The sequence below is a fragment of the Haemorhous mexicanus genome, chromosome 7 (genome assembly GCF_027477595.1).
Source record: "Haemorhous mexicanus isolate bHaeMex1 chromosome 7, bHaeMex1.pri, whole genome shotgun sequence".
NCBI lineage: Eukaryota > Metazoa > Chordata > Aves > Passeriformes > Fringillidae > Haemorhous > Haemorhous mexicanus.
The window spans coordinates 36,627,731-36,646,166 of NC_082347.1; the positions used below are offsets into that span (position 1 = coordinate 36,627,731).

Consider the following 18,436-nt stretch of genomic DNA (forward strand, 5'->3'; position numbering starts at 1 on the left):
CGTCCCCCTACAAATGGCAGAGCTCCCGCCCGCTGACCTTTGCTGCAGATCTTTGCAGTACATCAAAAAGATTAATGGTGCGAGCTGGTAGTTTCAAGACCCAGCTCTCCAAATAAAAGATATTTTTTAATTACTGTCCAACCCTATTAGGCAGAGGATTGTATAACATGTGTTTCCCTTTAGGGATGAACTGCCCCAATGGCAGTCGCAGAGCACTTTTGCATAACTCTTTCCCCCTCCCCCTGGCCCTATCTTTGTGCTGATGTGTTAACGTGCAGACATCCTGCTAATAGCTTGGGTATGCTTAATCTTAAAAAGCAATTTTGAGGACGGGGTTGCTCTCTGCTACATCCCTGGGGGGGCTCTTTCTCCAGAGAGGGCAGCACTGCCAAGTCGTTTTGGGATCTTAACTCCTTACTGCCAGGTCTGATTTCCCTTCAAAGATAAATCTCTCTCCCTTTACCTCACCAAGTACCATCCCTGCTTTGACTCAAAGGTTTATTTTCTGGTTGGGTTCTCATCAGTTTTACCCATATTTTTATCCTTTGATGGGGTTCTAATCACTTAAGAGAGGTTCACAAGCATCTGCAGGAGCAAATTGGCATTTGTGTTTTAGGGCACTCTCCAGTATTATCTGAGGTCACAGAGTTAGGACAGTGAAATCTATTTCTTTTCCACAGTGTGTTGTTTCTTGAATTCAAGCAATAGTTTTCATGTGGACAGAAATGTTTGAAAGGTCTCTACCAAGCAAAGCTTCATTCACTGCCTTTTAGCCTTCCATTAAACTGGGATGAATCCTTCAGCCCTTACCTGTATGAGTGATTTGGAGCCCTTCAAGCAGACTTAGATTACCTGGATAATTACAGGTTTTTCAAATGTGAGATGGTTTTGGATCAGACTCATCACTTCCAGTGAGTAAGGTTAGCAGGGTGAAATCTTCAGCTGTACTTGAGAAAATATCTGGTCTTCTCCTGCTTTCTTTGTCATCCACCCCTGCTGCTGGTCAAGCAGAAATGTTCTGCTGTTCAAATACCTGGCAACAACTATTTAATTTGACAATTTGTAGATGGTATTCCTGTATTACCCTTTAGGACCTTAATAATAGGTTTTTCTTTAGTGAAGCATTAAAACATTAAAGGCCATAAATTCCACAGTCACCTGTATCCATTTATTGCTAATTTATTATGGAATATATCATAAAACTTTGCTTGACATATAGGCCTCTTCATAACTATAAATCTTTTTTCAACTGTTTAGATAACTTACGCTTAAGTTCAAGGAAAGACCTCTATGAACAAATATTTTAAACATCTATTTATTATGCAACACTAATAGGTACAAACTATGTGGCAAATACTGAGAAATATTAGTCTATAGTCAGATTTATTACTTCAAGCTTTTGGGGGATATATCTATTACAAAAATAAAATAAAAACTTTGTGTCAAGTGTCTGCTTTATTAAAAGGTTTAAAAGCTCTAACTGAATAGAACTGTTATTGCAGTTAACATCAAATATATAAATGTTTCTCTTCAGATTAAGTTTGCCATTTGTAACCTGGAACTGCAGAAAGAATTATAAATGTGTTTCACAGAGGAGAGCAAAACCAAAAGTTATCTGACTTGGTAATTCTATATCTTAATAATGTCTGTAATGTCATTGTTGCTACAGAGCTTGACCTTGCTCTCATTTTAAAAATCCCAGTGATGCTGGATCATATATAGGTATATAGAAATAATTTGGGCATTTAATTTATTCTTATTTCAAATAATTGCTTGGGATTGGCACTTTTTGTATTTGTTGCTTTTAAATTACCTGCTGTTGTTTCATAAGTGAAAAAGAAAACATTTTCTTCCTTGTGGTGTATAAATTCAAGTTGCTTGGATAAACAAAACCAGAATTCTACAAAATGCTACTCTCCTTTTTTTTGCTTTAACATTTTTACCCTGGCTGAATTATTAGCATATGTATTTGCTAATCATACATATGTATTATTAGCATATGTAGTAAAGTAATTGGTTTTAGCAGCAATGCACGTGCATACACCCAGACAGCTTCTTTAGCAAGAAGTTGGTTTGTAAAATATTGTTTGGGTGCCTCATTAAAAGGCTCTGTTTTATTAGTCCTTTTCCTATAAATGAGTTTGTTTGCACATGGAAGGTCATATTTTTTTTAAGCAAATTCCCCTCTCAGTGCTCTCCCCATCAGTTCAGCTGGGTCTGTGTTTGCAAATGCTCTGTGGCCTCAGGATTTTCTTCTAAATTGTTAAACTATATGACCAAAATCACAGTGTAAGGCCAAAACAGTGCAGCAAGCACAACTCTTAATTGGTATATTAAAGTCAGAAAAAAGGGATGAAAATCTTCTACAATCTACTAAATGCTACTGTTTAAAGTGAGCTGGTTCATAGCAAACTAATTAAAACTGCAGATTTTTTGTGTACTTGAGAAAACCCAAACCCAGCTTACTCTAACACAATCACAACATCATTAGCATCCAAATGAAAGCAAAGCAACTGATTCATCCAGAATGTACACTAATTGTTCAGCAGTTTTCTGCTGGCTTCATCACTGGATCTTATAAGGATTGTTTCTTGGGACAGGACAGGGAGGATTAATGCCCCATGAGCATTATATCCAGTCACCAGCCAAGTAGGGAAGAGGATCAGTTGTCTGTGGCTGCTTTGGCCCTGTCTCAATCACTTGCTGATTTCTGTTTTCAGGATATTTCTATATTTTCCCCTCACCAATGTTCTCCCTGGTCACTCCTTAGTCTCTTTTCCTTATCCTTTTTGCCAATCCTTTCCTTTTAGTGTCCTTCTACTCCCCCCCATGCCCCTGCTCCATATACAAGATATGGAGAGAGCTCTTACAGGCAGATTCATGCTCTACCCTTAGTGCAAGAAAATCAGCAGCTACAGGTTTTAATAGACTTTTTGTGCCTGAGATTATTTTTCTGGGGTTTATGTGTTCATAAAAGTATTCCTTTTTCAGGACTTGCTGAGAAAAATAACAAATTAATGTAAAAATAGTGAATCAATATAAAAACCTGGTCAAGAGAAGAATGTAGAAAATTTGAAGGATTAAACAAATCAATTAGCTTTTAATTATATAGCAAGTATCATTTTAATATTACTTATGGACTCTGTGTGTCTTTGCAAGAGGCTCCCAGCACATCTCTGAATTCCACAGCTCCACAGCAAACAACTTTTTATATTACTTCCTGAAAGTTGACCCTGATGGATTGTAAGCAATTATATTGCTGATATCTGACAAAATAAGCAACTTTCCCAGTTATTTATGGTCTTAGATTTCACTCAACTATATAATACAATGTCTCTCTAAACACTGTCAGGTGCTGTGAAAATGATCAGCCTCAAGCAGGGAAGCCTAAGGAAAAAGACAATGTTTAAAACTAATACCATGACTTTCAGTTACTGATACAATCTTACCACAATAAAAGAATTACCTTTAATAAATATATTCCAGGACAGCCTGTGATGGGACTCAAGGAGCCAATTAAGTGTTGTATTCAAATGCTTTGTTTTTCTCTGCAGAGAAACTCCTGGGCCAGGCTCCCTTCTGGCACAACTCTGCTTAAGTCAACAAATGGAGTTGCACCCGAGATGAATTTGCCGTGCTGTGTTTTTCTAAATAGATTAGGGGTCATTTGAAAAGCTGTAAATAAACCTTTCAAATTCTTTAAGGCAAAAAGAAACAAATCTCCAGGAGGAAGAGAAAGGAAAAAAAGAGAGAAAAGGGGGAAAGAAAAAAGATTTATTCTGCTTTCCCAGAACTGCAAGTTTCCAGGTGTTCACCTTTTGATCTGGCTACAGGCAATGATTTTCTGAAGTGGTTTCTGATGGTGCCTGACATCATTTATGGCACTCCTGAACAATCTTGTAATGTGCTAAACTACACAAAATTAAGTGAGTTAGTGGCTAGCTAAGAGCAGCAAAAGGGCCGTGGATATCACATGCACTTGGCTACTTGCAACATGTGTAGCTTTGAAGCAGTGGTATTTCTTTGATTTCATAATGAGAATCAAATAATTACTGGTCTCAATCATTAATAGTACAGTGGGGTGACAATCCCTTGGATTTTCAGTGTTCATTGCTGCACAAACACAGGGGAAAAAACCAAATTTTTCCTAATAGTTTACAGCCCAGCTTAAGGCAAAACACAGCAACAGAGGCAGCAAATCATAGGGAGGGAAAAGATGAGTGGTGTGCACCTACATTAAACATTACACAGTGGTGTGTATGGTTGGACAGTCCATGTTGCTCGTGTTTGATTTTGTTTTATATATATTTTGTTCAGTCTGTAATTAAAAGACAGAAGAATCCTTGCCATGAGCAGAACTGGACTCAGTTGGCAGATGTTGTACCACTGAGCCAGTGGGAATTTTGGCATTTATTTTCATGGGTAATAACACCAATGACATGGTCTTGATTTCAGGCAAGAATGACAGCAGTTACATCTGCAGGACTTAGGTAGGAAATCAAACTCAAAATGGGTCAAGAGTCAAAACTGGCACAGCTGGTCACCTCTGGCAAGTCAAAGCCATTCACACGGCTTCACATTTTTCCATATGTGCTGCAATTTATTCCTTTTTCTCCAAAAAAACACTGTCAGAGAAGAAATTTTCTGTTGTGCCCAAGGAGAGAAACTGTTGGCAGTGGATTTAAACTCTGCATCTCTAGGTTTTGTTAATTGTTTTAGTCATCATAGTGAGCTCTGTAGAGAAGGGAGCTGAACACCTGAGTGGTGGAGTGTGGTGGGAGCAGAGGGCAGATCAGATCTGGAAAACCTGAGGATATGACTATAACTGCTTTTGGCTGGAATTTGCTCAGAGCTAAAGGTCTCTCTTGCAGATTTGTTGTTGTCCAGGCAAAGGGTGATAAAGGAATGTGATTATCTTGTCTCCCAGTGTGGTTGTCAGCACGTGGGATGTGTTTCCTTCTGTGAGACACAGAAATCTGTGCAATGCTTCAGTACCCAGTGCAGAAATGAGAGTCAAATGCTGCAGTTTTGCCTTTTAGAAGTATTTAATCTGTAAATAACTAATTAGCAGTCTTGCAGAATTTGTCATTTCCAATGTTGATTCTAAGGGTTGAATTTGCTAATGACATTTTAAATTCTTATTTTATGCCAACAAAGACTGTGAACACTTAGCCAAATTAATAGAATTTGCATTGACAATGAAATCTCTTCTCTCACTGAAGAAAACCTAAGAAGAGAAATGTATCTTTGAGATCCTACCGTGATTTTGGTAAGTCTTTTCCAAGTGCTTATTCTGCAAATCTAGATTAATGCCATTTAGAAAGATCAGGCAAATGAAGCTGCAATTAAGAGAATTAGTTAAATCCATTATGGGCTGCTGGCCTTGCTCTCCAACTCAGGAAGGATTAAGCACCACACCCAAAGTCTGTTTGATCCTATCTTCAGGGCACTATTTATTAATTACACTTAATTATTCACGGCAAACCCCAAAATGAAGCAGTTGAACATTAATCCAGCTATTACCTTTCCCTCAATTCATGGGCTCCTTTGGGATGCTTTTCTCATCCTCTTGACTTTTCCACCCTTATCTTCACAGAGTGTTTCTCCAAGAGCCCCTTGCTGCAGGAGCAGTGTCATTTCTGTAAGATGTCATGTCAGTCCTGGTCACTTATCAGTGCCGAATCCAAAAGTTGTCAGGAATCTGGAAGGTTCTGGAAACAGAATATTTATGCTGCCTGGTGGGTTCTGTGACCTGTGCTACTCCAGCTGGCATCCTGGTGAGAGGAGTCACAGCAGCCAAGCTTGCTAAAGCAGCCCTTCAGAAACACAAGTCAGAGGAACATCAGCTCTCAAAGATTCATTTCCAACCAAAGTGTCTATTTCAGACAGCAACTCTTCCCCCAGTGCCCCTCTCCTGCAGTCCAGGGACTGGCACATGTAACCAGCCCATGACTGAAACCCTGTGTTTTATTTGGAGTGGGGCTGTGAAATAAATCACTGACACTTCCAAGAGTGCCCCAAGGTGATTTCTCCTCTCCTTTTTCTCCACAAGGTTTGACAGAACACCCCAGTGCAACCCTTCATTAATTACCAATATTATATTTATTATATTTATTAGGGTGACGGAGTAACTAGAGAGAAACTCTATAACTGGAGGAGTGTTATGTAGATCATCTGTTATTGCTGAATTATGGTTTAGGTGCTGTTCAGTGCTTTAAGGGTGGGGAGGTCATTTGATAGCTTTAATCACACAGGTATTTTAGCCTGTCAAAAACAAGGGCAGCTTTGTAGGTGCTGTTTTGCAGTGAGAGTCCTTCTGTACGACAAAGTGAACTGAGCTGATCAAAACATACACAGAAAATGTAAACAAACAAAAAAATCAGCAAACAACGACTTTAAATTTCAAATGTCGTGGTCTAAGGGCAAAACAATGAAGGAAAACACAACACACTTACCTGCTTCCTGTTTCCACTCCATGATCAAAGCTTTTAACTTCAGTTTGTTCAGTTCTTAATGATTTTCAGGCACTTTTTCTACCCCGGAGTACCAACAAACAAGTAGAAAGCAAAATACAGGCCCTTCTCATGTTCTTGCACACCAAAGCCCTTTTTTGAAATCCAGCTCTTCTGCAATCAGATTTAAAGCTGATTTAAAAACAAGAATTATAATGTACCCTCACCTAAAACCATAATAATCTCTACTGCCTCTGGATTGCTGATGTACCAAGGCTTTTAAGTATTTACCTTCTAGATATGAAGCTCCTTAGGGCTGCGTAATGCCTCATTATTATTACCAGTCCCTCAAGTCATAATGAACACAGGATTACAGCATATTCTATATTTAAGTTTCCAGGACCAATAATTATTATATGTTCTTTGTTCTGAAATTAAAAAAAAAAAAAGTCATATAATTAGTTCTTTTCTGCTCACTACAAGAATTGATTGGCAAGATCATCACTGGAAATGCTTGGGAAAACCCTAAAACTTTTTTTTTTTCTTTTCTTGATGGTAGGAAGATATTTCACAATTTCATTATTGTGATTTACTAATCCAGAGAGCTGGCACAATCTGCAACCATTAAATGATGTGACTGTGATTTTTAGAATGAGGGTGTGTTATTAGTTTTTGTTAAAAAACAAAGCACAAAAAGGACTAATAACCACCTAGGTTTCCTACAACATTTTTTTTCCTGGTTGGAAATGTTGTTTAAGTAGAAAGACTGGCCTTATATCCCATATAAGTATATATACCTATCTTATATACCTAAATTGGCATTACTTTGCTAGGCCAGAGATGCTGAAATTACCTCTTACACAGAGTTCTGATTCATTCTTGATAGGAATTTGCTCGCAGACATTTTCTTTATGGTCTCCCAGAGCCCGTGTGCTGAGCCTGGTCAGCTCCCAAAGCTTTAATGATGTGAATGGCTTGTGCTGCTTTTGCCATTATGGGCACCTAGAAAAATATGCCTGATAATGGCTAAACCAGGGTATTTTCTACTTATGAGCTGTTTTATAAGAAACAAATTCAAATTATACCTTTGTAGGCACCTGTGCAGTCCCAGTGATATGGAAAAGGTTTGAGCTGTTGAAACAGGTTTTGGAATCAGCTAATGGGATATTTGGCAACAATTTTTAGTTAAATTTTCAATTAGTTTTGCTTTAGACAAATATAAGGGATATTTTACCATTGACCTGTGCTTCATTGCTTTTTCTAATCTCCCTTTTGCAACCTCTTCATTTCTTAAGCTGCATCCTGCTAGGAATTGAATCTTTCTTTGTACATCTTTTCTTAATGATAAAGTAGATTGGTGTAAGAATATGAAGCTTTTGGCCAACTTATTCAGTTAGTATTTGGGTGGGTGGAAATTGTTTTGTTGCTTTTTCTTCAAAGATTCAACACACAACCTGTTAAGTTTCTGTAGCACAATTTATTTTATTAGCAGGCAGTAACCCTTGTTGACCAGTCCTCTGTTTTTCAGAGATTCTGCATTTGGCACATGTTGTGAAGGCTGAGAAATATAAAATGAATATAGGAGGTTATTTGATTGCAAAGTTGCAACACTAGTAGAAATAATATATATTCCAGTAGGGTTTCAATATCCCCAGCATGAGCTGAACTAAATGAAGACCTTGTATGTCGAATGCAGGGGAATATTTGGGGAACATGCAGTTGAGATCTTTATCCCCACCCTCTTCTTTTGCTCATCTTCAAAAGAGCTGTCAGCTCTTGGCTTTGTGCAATATGAAGCAGATCCCATCACATTTTCCACTCTCACCTGCAGAGCTGGGATCCTGCAGCTCTGGCGACATCAGGCACCCATGAGGACTTTTTCCATCTCTGAAGCAGATTCAGAGCAGGCAGTGAAGCTCAGGCTCTGGTCTGTCCTGCAGAAAGCAGTTCCCTGGCACTGCAGTGTGGTAAAGGAGAGAGCACAGAGGGGGTGAGAGAGAGGGTGGGAGGAAGGATGGTCGAGCTCAAGTGCTGTGCTGGAGGAAGGGCTGCAGCAACAGCTCCGTCTGCTTGTGCTGTGTGGGTGTTCACACAATGGAGCTCAGTCATCAGATCCCATTACACACCTACACCAAGGGCTGTGTGACAGAACAGGTTATGTGAGGGTGGATTAGAGGATTGAGTATATAAAGAATCCAGAGCCACATTTTTAATTATTTTTTTTTTTAGATTTGCTTTATGCTACAGCTAATCCTTGTCCAAAAAGGAAAAAAAAAAAAAAATCCATAATGGAACCACAAAGAAACTCAGCCTGAAATTATCTCATCTAGGTTTGTTGGATTTTAGATGTTGAAAGCTAGGATCTGGGATGTAATTGTGTACCATTACATGACACGTCAGGTGTCCTAAATCCCCTTGAATTATAGGCATATAATTCAGGAGGTGCCTCAGGTGCCCTGTGAAAAAAGAAAGGTACACCTAGAGATCAGTTCAGATCTCATGGACGAGGCTGTGGGAAAAGGCACCACAGCCAAGTGACTGGAAAAGGGAGGAAACTGGCCCTGAGGTGTTTCAAAGCAACAGAAGGGGTAAACCAAATAATTCATCTGCACCAGAAATGAAAACCTTTGACAGGGCTTGCATTTAAAAATTGTGTCCATGACAGCTTGTCTATTTTTTCCAGTGATATCAGTTTTCTTCATAATATACATCACCTCTCCCTACAAACCTTGCCTCCCTTGCTCCTTTGAGCTCTCAAATAGGTCAGTAATTCTATTGACTTCCAAGCTCTTTACCTGCAAGCAGTCAAGAGCTTTGTCTGGTCAGGGTCCAAAAGTCCTTCTAACCTGCAAACGTTTATGGGAAAAGTGCTGATTGAATAGGAAAAAAATGTGCAAAAATATATTTATAACCTCCCCTCTCCAAACCTCAGCTGGCAAGTGCAATGGGGCAAATGGTCCATTCTGGCTCCCAGCTGTTTAGTCTCCCCAGTTTACAGTCCCCATTATGTGCCAGTTATGCAGAAGGTGAGGCCATCACTTGTTTGCCATTGAGCAGAGCTATTCTCCAGCACTAACAATGATCTGAAAGCCAGGCAGATAAAATGGTGCATTCTTACATGCAGTTGTGGTTTGGTTGGTTTATGGCAGGTCATACTTGTCGTGTCTGCCTGATGTTCTCTTGTTCTAATAAGCCCTGTCTACAAAGCAATGAATTCTGTGAACCTTATTCAGGTAATTCCTTTTTAATTTTAGTTTTCAAGAATTTTTATTCAGACTTCTTGGGCAGATGCAGGGTCTGACTTGTCTGTCCCTTGGAGGACACACATGGTTTGTCCCAGGCAGGGCAACTAATTTTATATTCAGGGCAACTAATTTTTCCTCTAGGACCCTCTCATGGAAGGTTTCATTTCACTGTGGCAGGTTAAATCACTTTAAATTTAAATACTCATAGACAAGGATATTCACAATCTGTTTCTTAGACAGAAAAACACTTTTGTTGGCAAAAGAATAGCATTTGGGAATCCAGAGACCTCCACCTGTCAGGCTCATTTCTTTTTCCTTTCCTGCTTTCGTTGTGTGCTCTGGACCCTGCTAAGTAACCTTCCCTCTCTAGAAGTTGCTCTTCACAAAGGTAAGAGAGATATTGCTTTAGCTTTCAGTTACAGGCTTTACAACTCCATCAGAAGAAAGATCATGTTTTCACACAGTCCCCAAGAGTTACCACTTAGTGTTATTATGGTCTTTGCTCAGGGTAACACCAGTTTGACAGCTTCCCCTTTATTAATGCAGTTAAATACATTAATAAACGTGACATTTATTATTATTATCATAACATTCTTCAATTACATTGGTGCAGTCTTATCCAGCAAAAGCAAACCTGAGCCAAATATATCTTTAAAACGTCTGCACACAAGCCAATGCCAGCCAAGGGTGTGACATTTTTTGTTTTTTATTTTTACAGTTTTTAAGAACACTTCACACTGGCAAAAGCTTTCAGGGAAACCCAGCTTATACTGGCATCAAGTGATTTTTGTTCATACAGCTTGCCTTGTTTGCAGAACTGTTCCAGGCTAGACCAGAAAAGCACTCTGTGGCCAGCACAAGCTGAATGTGTGCCAGGGCACAGCTGCAGTGGTGTCATATCAACCCACAAACAAGGACTTCATCAGGCAGCTCTGGTGGGGAGCTACAGCCTCTTTAGCTGGCTCTCATTTACCCCCAGTAAACCCTTTCTTGGTTCTCACTCTCATTTACCCTTTCTTGGTTCTCACTGGGAAGGTTCACCATCGTAGCTGGTTGTTGGCACACCTTGCCTGCATTCTGCTGGTAGCACTTTTCCCAAAGCTTGGTTTCCCAGAATATTGGAGCAGTTTATGGGAATGCCACATGAAACTGAAAAACTGCTAAAGAACCTGTTTGGCATGCATGATCTAAGATCATAAATAAAGAAGTTCCTTGCTGGTTTTTCTTGGTATGCTCTTGGTGCCATCTGAGAAGCACAAAAGAAACAGAGAGGACCAAAGGCTTTAGGTCAAGAAGAAATGTCTGGTCTGGGAGGACAGCAGAAATTCATAAAGGAGGGTTGTCCATTTGATATGGGACATTGCATAAATCCCTTGTTTTGGAGATTTAGGGACACATTTATGGGTAATAACTCTACCTGTTGCCATAGAGAAGGATGACTGTTCTTTGTCTTGACAAATGTACCATTTTCCTTTTGTGTGGCTGCAATTACTGTTTTCCATTTTGTGCACTGTTTGGAGCTGAGAGAGGCCTATCCCTCCTCTGAGGCCAGATGGCAGAAGAACCATCTCTTTCCCTGAAATCCTTTTGAAATATGTTAGCTCTCTAACTGCACAAAGATCTTGCACTGAAATGTTCCTGGGACAATTTTTGTCTCTGAGATATTGGTTTAGGTCCCTAAACAGCTGCTGGACTACGAGGGCCTGAGGTCTGCACCAATAATAAGATCTGCTTGTCCTAAAAATCATATAAGTCTGTGACTCCTGTGGCAGTGTAGCCTTCTACCATGCTCACCACACATTCCTACAGGAATGTGCAAACCCCACAGAACAGACCCTGCAGATATTTTGGCTTTGAGAACAGCGAGAAGTTGCATAAACTTTCCTGCATTTTACATCCCCATCTTTTATTGTGAGATATTGAATTGTGACATCAAAGAGTTAATGTGGACAGAAATGTTTGATCTTATTCTACTTGAACTTATTACATTTTGAATTCTGATACTGTTACAGTGAAGCTGTAAATTTATCTTGAGGTAAGCCAGCAGAAAGGCACTATTTTCTAGTTAGCAGCAGCCATTCTGTTCCTTAAAAGAAATTTGGGACAGATGTGTCTGTCTTATTATTTCAGTGAACGCAGGGAGAAAATGTATTTTATTTCTTATTAAATAAATTTGCCTGTTCATCTCAGTATGTGGGACTGTCAAAGCTTATAAATTTGGCAGTATTTTAACATGATCATTCTGTTTTTCTTTAAACCAAGTTATTAAATTGATATATTTTTATAAAAAGCAGAGGGTGATGGAAAATTTTTTTTTCATCTTTTGACATTTGGTTTACTGTTAAGGGGTTTTAAGTAACACTGTATCTTAAATCAGAAAGATAACAACTCTTCCAAAGACTGCTGAAAAAACCAACCAAAAGGCTGGGATTCACTGGATTGCAGTGCTGGTAAAGCAGTGTGTGTTTGGACTTTGATATTGGGATTTTTTGTGCTAATGCATTGTCAGAGTTTAAGTGTCTCATGCTTTTCCCTGAGCATCTCTCATACCTGGCTGCAGGGGAGCCAGAGACAAGCTGTTCTGTTGATATATTTACAAATCTCACTTCTGCCAAGCTGGCTTTAGGTTTACCATCACCATAAAAACCCTTTACACCACTTTCAGCAGTGGTAAATCTGGTGTCAGTGCAAATAGGGTGCAGTCCTGACCAGGAAAAATTCCCTTTTTTGTCAGAAAAGACTCCAGCTCCTACAGAAATTGTGGAGTCAGATCCATGCTGGGGTGGCTGTGCTTGGCCACAAAGTCACACAACTTCCAGCTGAAGCTCCCTCTTGAAGAAAATACTTGGGTTTGAGTCATGTTGTGACAAGCTTCTGTGACTGGGTGAGTAGGTGTTAAAGCAAACCTTCAGACCAAGAGTTTAGAGATGGACAGACTTTTTTATCCCAGTCTTTGTAACTGTGATGAGAACTGGTTAACTTTCTAGCAAATGAAGCCAGGCATTTCTGTGAGGAAGGGTGAAAAAAACTGAGAGCAAAAAAGTTAATATTTTTTGAGAGACATGGAAAGGATGGAATCCTTCTGCAGTGAGCAGCAGGTCAGCCCTTCTGCAAGGAAAAGCAGGAGCCCCTTGCATGTGCTTCCTGAGAAGAAGGATCAACTCAAAATTAAAAAATTAAACAAGCGCATAGAGATTTTCATTTGTTCCATTGATTCTGGTTGAAAAATCTGTTTAGTTATATCATCAGCTACTTTGTGTCCTTGATTCTCCAGCAGCCTGTACTGGTTCCACAGACAGGAAAGATGAGCAGTATGGGGGGGGAATTACTGAATTTCCACGTGCATGGCTAGGAAATGAGTTAGACCCACAATCTGAGCATCTTTTAAATCAGATGTTGCTAAGAGTTTGCCCAAAAGAGGTCTCTCTTCCCACTTCTCAGGGCTGAACATATTTGAGCTTGGATAAAATTTTTAAAGTAATTTCAAGCTGGTGGGCAAGGTCAATATTCCCTCATTTGCTGTAATCCTAAAACAGGACAGTGTTTGCAAATGCTGAAATTTTCCATGAGCAAAACCATTAAAAAAGTTATTTAGGGGCCTGGAAATGTTTCTCTGGGCATTTCTAATCAAAAGGTAGTGTTTCACATGGTGAGTGAAAAGGTCCTCACTGCATCATAAGAGATGTGGTCTGGGCAAAGAGCAGGTCCCTGAGTTACAGCTGGATAAGCAGGGAAATACACTTCTGTTCCTTGAGAAGTGAGCCAGGCAAATTAAATTAATGTTGCCTTGATCCAAAGCAAAGCTTCTCAGCTAGACTCAGAACTAACCTGGGAGACTGAAGGCATTGCTTCCCACTCTGAATTCACCTCTGGTTTGTTGTGTGGCTGGGTGAGGCTTTGGATCAAGAGCAAATTCCAGCAGTGGGAAGAACAACAGGATAAGAGTAGAGACAAGTGCTGGGACTGTGGTAAATCACTGCTACCTGAAAAAGGCAACATTTGTTTAGGAGCAAAGCTCTGCTTAAGTTCAGCCTGAACTGCTGATCTGTACATTGCCATTAAGTGCTCTTCTGCTATCCTGTGATAAAGCAGCATTTTCCAGGGACCACTGGACAAAGTTTACCCCAGCAAAAGCACAGGTTGAGTACTTTTTGGTGTATATCTCAAATCTATCCTCTGTAAAGTGGGAATAATACAATTTTCCCAGCTTTGTGATATTCACTGACCTCCTATTGCAAAAGATGGTCTGGAAATTGTGCCAACTTTTTTATTACCACTTATAAAGGAGAAATCCCTTTCTCATTCTAAGTTCTGCTGTTAGGGGTCAGTTAAGGTGAAACCAGAGTATCAGATCTATAAAACTTGGTTCCATAAAGAGAACAGCTACAAGCTGTGATGCCATGAACAGTAATGAATCCTAACTCTTTCTCTGAGCAGGAAAGAGTGAGGAGCACGGTCTGTCCAGGCTCAGATGTGCAGTAGGACTGTCTGGAAAAGGGAACTCACACAGGGAGGTGGGACAGTGTTTCTGGGGCAGCCTGCCCGTGATCACTTCGTGCCACACGTATCCACAGCCAGCATTAGTTCAGTCACAAAAGCAAACAGCATTTCTGGGAAGAAGAGACCCAACTACTATCAGTGCACTTCACTTTTGAGTGGCTGGCCATGCCACGCTGGTAATTTAAATGGAGAAAGAGTGATAATAGTTTAGCAGTGAGAACAACAGTTTTTCCACCTCTTATCTGGAGATAATGGTGGAACATTGAAGGTGTTTTTTCACCCTCTTCCCAGCACCTGTCCTTATTTGTTGAACAATTTATAGCTCCATCTGAAGTATTATCCTGCTAACAGTAGGAGGCATTTGCAGTGCAGCACAACATAATCCTCCCCTCAGAGATTAAGACTATTACCTCATTGATGCTCCTAGTCTCTGCCAGCCTTGGCATACCAATGTACAGTGTGAATGCAGGTTTGCTGCATAATAGCTCACTATGCTACCAGCTAAGCCACTGAATGCTTCTACAGACATTCCTTTTATTAGGAGAATGACATGACAGTAATAATGGATAATGAATTCTGTTAATGAGATGACTTATTTCAAAAGTAAATAAAGCTCAGGTGTCACGTGAATGAAACATTTGAAATATCTGCAAATGTGATTTAGTCAAATGTTCCAGGGAAGAAAAAAAAAAAGAACCCACACAAACCCTCCTTTGAGGCACCTGTGATTGGGTGGGTAAGGCTCCACCAGCAAGGAAGGAGAAAAGGGAAGTTGAGCAAGCAGCTTAACTTCATCCCTGGTGCAGGTGATTGATGGCACAATCTCTCCTGCTCCAGTATAGATGAATTTGGCCACGCTGAGGGGGTGTAACCTCTGTCAGGTCGAGGCTGCACTCCTGCTCCCGTGTGTGATGGGGTGGGAGCAGCTCCCAGCAGGAGCTGCCTTGGGACTGCAGCTACTGGCACAGCCTCCCTGCAGCTTGGTCTCTCTCTCTTCACTGAATTTATCACAAAAAGCTCTTGACTTGGTTGAACTAAAGCCAAGGGAAATGCAAATATCCACTGCTGTTTCTGCTGAATTACATTTACTCCTTTACTAAGTTATTATTCTTCCTATGAAGAAGCAACTTAGACATCTTTTCATGTAATACAGAAATATTAATGTAATCATCCTCTCCTCACATTTGCAAATGATTGAACTGTGTTTTGCTTCATTTTTGCAAACCAATTCACTGTCAAGCACAAACCAGGTTTGTACTTTGGTTTAGACTACATGAAAATGTTACCAACAACATCAGCATCACACAGAGATACAAACAGGCATCATCAAGGATGTGGTGAGGATGCTAATATTAGAACTGTCAGACAGCCTTTGTGAAACTCAGGGTTTCTTTATTGACCATAAAAGCATTAAAGCATCAAAGAAAGAGACTACTTGGTGTCTACAGGCGTATTTATCTTCCCTGAGATGTTTTTGCCCTGATGTGGACTCTGACATCTGCACATCTTTAATACATTTATCCTCACAGTATGCCTGTGAGACACAGAGGAGCTGCTCTTTGCATTCTACAGAAATTCTGCAGTTCTGCAAAACAGAGAGCTGAAACACTGAAGAGAGAGCAAACAAGACAGCAGGAGATTCCTCCAGGAGCTCAGCTGCCCAGGGAGCTGTGACCTGCTCCTGCCTTGGCTTCCTCTGGCCATTTGCTCTTGCCCCATGGCATAAAACACAGGGCTCTGTGACAGGCAGGGTCACATGTCACTGGCTAGCAATGCCAGGGAGTTGTTTGCCCATGGAGGGAATATTTTAAAAAGAAAGGAGTGAATGAAGAGTCCAGTGATAGGTTCCATGGCTTTGGCCCTCTTCAGTGGTCCTTGGGGGATGATGTGGATGTTCCCACCTGACAGCTCGTTGGTTCTCTGTGCCTCGTAGATTGAGCAAAACCATTTTTGAGGGTCCATGAGAGAAACCAGACTGACAGTCCCTGTGGGCAGCAGAGGCTAGAAAACTGTGACATCCTCGAGGGTTTTGTCCCAAACTCCAAGTAAGTGTCCCTAAAGCATCTGGCCCACACCAGCCTCCCACCCAGCACAGCTGCACCACCCAAGGCAGCTGCTTTGGTGAGGTTTGGGCATGGCTCCAGGGCTTCCTTCCCTGGGGACCTGGGACACTGTGGGCTCACACCCCTAAAGAGACAGAAGCAGATTAAAATCTGATGCTTATATGGGACAGGGGAAGGGGGAGAGGGAAGGTACAGAGAGATATGAAAGTGGAAAAATGTCTGCCTGCATGACCTGATACATTTTTTTAGCTAAGTCTTACAGAGCTGTTAAAGTAGAGTAAGCATTTCACTCAGAATAATCACAAAAATTGGGCTGTCCTTCCAATTTCAGCACCCCTCATTTTTGTGAAACAAGGCAGGAAAGGTCTCAAAAGTTTAGCAAAGAGAAATCAGCCTCCTTAGGAGGCTCTGTGGGCACCCCAACCAGGAGGGCATGAATGTTGTGGGAGAACTCCATCAGGGCAAAGCTGGCATGTGCTGCAGCCCCACTCCAACCTTCCCAGAGCACTCGGGGTGGAGCCAGGCTGCTGAGAAGCTGCCCTGCTGTTTGGTTGTTTAAGCTGTGGCTGCAGAAGAAAAGAAAAGCAAAACCATGGGTTGATTTATATCTCTTGGTTATTGTAAGGCATTCCCAAAAGAAACAAACAAACAACCCCAGACATTTTAAAACGTAACCATTTTTAAAAAATGGCAAAGTGCTTCTATCATTTTCAGTAATTAAAGCATGAATAAAAAATTAAAAACTCCGCTGGCTCTTTCATTTGATGATTTTCAAGCCTGTTTTTTTCCCCTCACATACTCCTTGCATATTTCATTCCTCACAATCCTGTCCCCATTAGTGGTGATGACAAAGCTCCCATTGCTCCCCATGTGTGGGAGAATCACACTGTAAGTATGGATTTAATCACCAACCTTCAAAGTGACTAAAAAGGCAGATAGATGGGATTCCTGGGGAGATTTTCAAAAGTGAATTTTGACATCCTGGCTCTTTTGAGAACGTCGCTGCTCTTTTCTAAAACATTTCTCCAGGCCTGCCCTTATGGGCCTAATTTCAGGTACCCCGAGGTACAGCTGCTTAACTGCTTCCAGCTCCGTGCTGGATCCTGGGGCTCTGGGCACCCCTAGGGCTCTGGGGTTGGCACCGTGGTGCTGGTGCTGAGCTCCAGCCTTGGATGCCAGCCTGGATTTGGGGAATCTCGCCCTTCTGCCGGTTCCCACGTCCGTGTGAGGAGCCCTGTGGAAATGCTGAAATGCTGACTCCGGCTTTCCACGGGGGAAATGACTCAGGCTCCTTTGGATGCCGCTGCCGCTGCTGCTGCCACGTTAGAAAAAGCAGATCAAAACTCGGCGATTATTCTCCTAAGCATCTCTAATTAAAACCAATAATGGGGTTAATTAAAGCTCATGAAAAGAGGGATGTTCAGCACCAAGCCAGCTTTCTTTTATTTCTCAGCTTGAGCTTAGTATCTGTGCTTGGGTCCCTTCATTAGCCCCTGGCCAAGGCCTTCCAGACCACATAGACTTTGCCAGGTGTATTGGTCTGTGCTCATAGCAACAAAATTAGCATCAGAGACATTCATTTTCCTGATACTGGGCAACTTTTTTTAAGCTAATGGCAAGTATTTTCAATCTTCTTTTCTTTTCATGCATAGAAAGGGAAAGTTGTGAATAATATCTGCACAAAAGAACAGAAAACAACTTCCCTATACTCATCAAAATTTTATTTTTATTTTAATTTACACATTTAGGGAGCTTATCTCTGAATACCAAATGAACCCACCTACTTTAGTTTGCTCATTAAGGACAATTTTATATGCATGAAGTGGTATTTTTGAGGCAATATTAGTATAGGCAGTTGGGTTCTGGATCCATATCTTTGCCTACGGAAGTCAACGGGAAAATGTTCATTTATTTCAGCCACAGTGAAGTTGGACCTTAGTGAATAGTTATCTATGTGTGCGTGAAAACACAGCAGTGCCTGCAAGGAGATGCACAGATACTGGTCTGCTCACACTTTTAGGCAATCTGAAGAAGCAGTTTTATTCCAACTAAATTATAGGAGCACCTTACACTGTACCAAATAACTTTCCAGAACAACTACAATAAAAATACTAACTCATGACTGTATCTACTTATTAAGAAGAGTAGTGCTGCATGAAAACAATAATTGCATTTT

General features: G+C 40.7%; 1 long non-coding RNA gene across 2 annotated transcripts in view; it reads right to left on the reverse strand.

Moving 5' to 3' along the window:
• Window positions 1-1,163: 1,163 nt before the first annotated feature.
• Window positions 1,164-18,436, reverse strand: part of LOC132330109 (uncharacterized) — a 57,735-nt gene continuing 40,462 nt past the window's right edge. For both annotated transcript variants that reach the window (XR_009487223.1, XR_009487222.1), the window contains 5 exons: window positions 13,526-17,572; window positions 8,278-8,409; window positions 6,744-6,880; window positions 6,456-6,626; window positions 1,164-5,816 (listed from right to left, as the gene is read on the reverse strand). This is a non-coding gene — a long non-coding RNA (uncharacterized LOC132330109). The remainder of the gene's footprint in view (window positions 5,817-6,455; window positions 6,627-6,743; window positions 6,881-8,277; window positions 8,410-13,525; window positions 17,573-18,436) is intronic.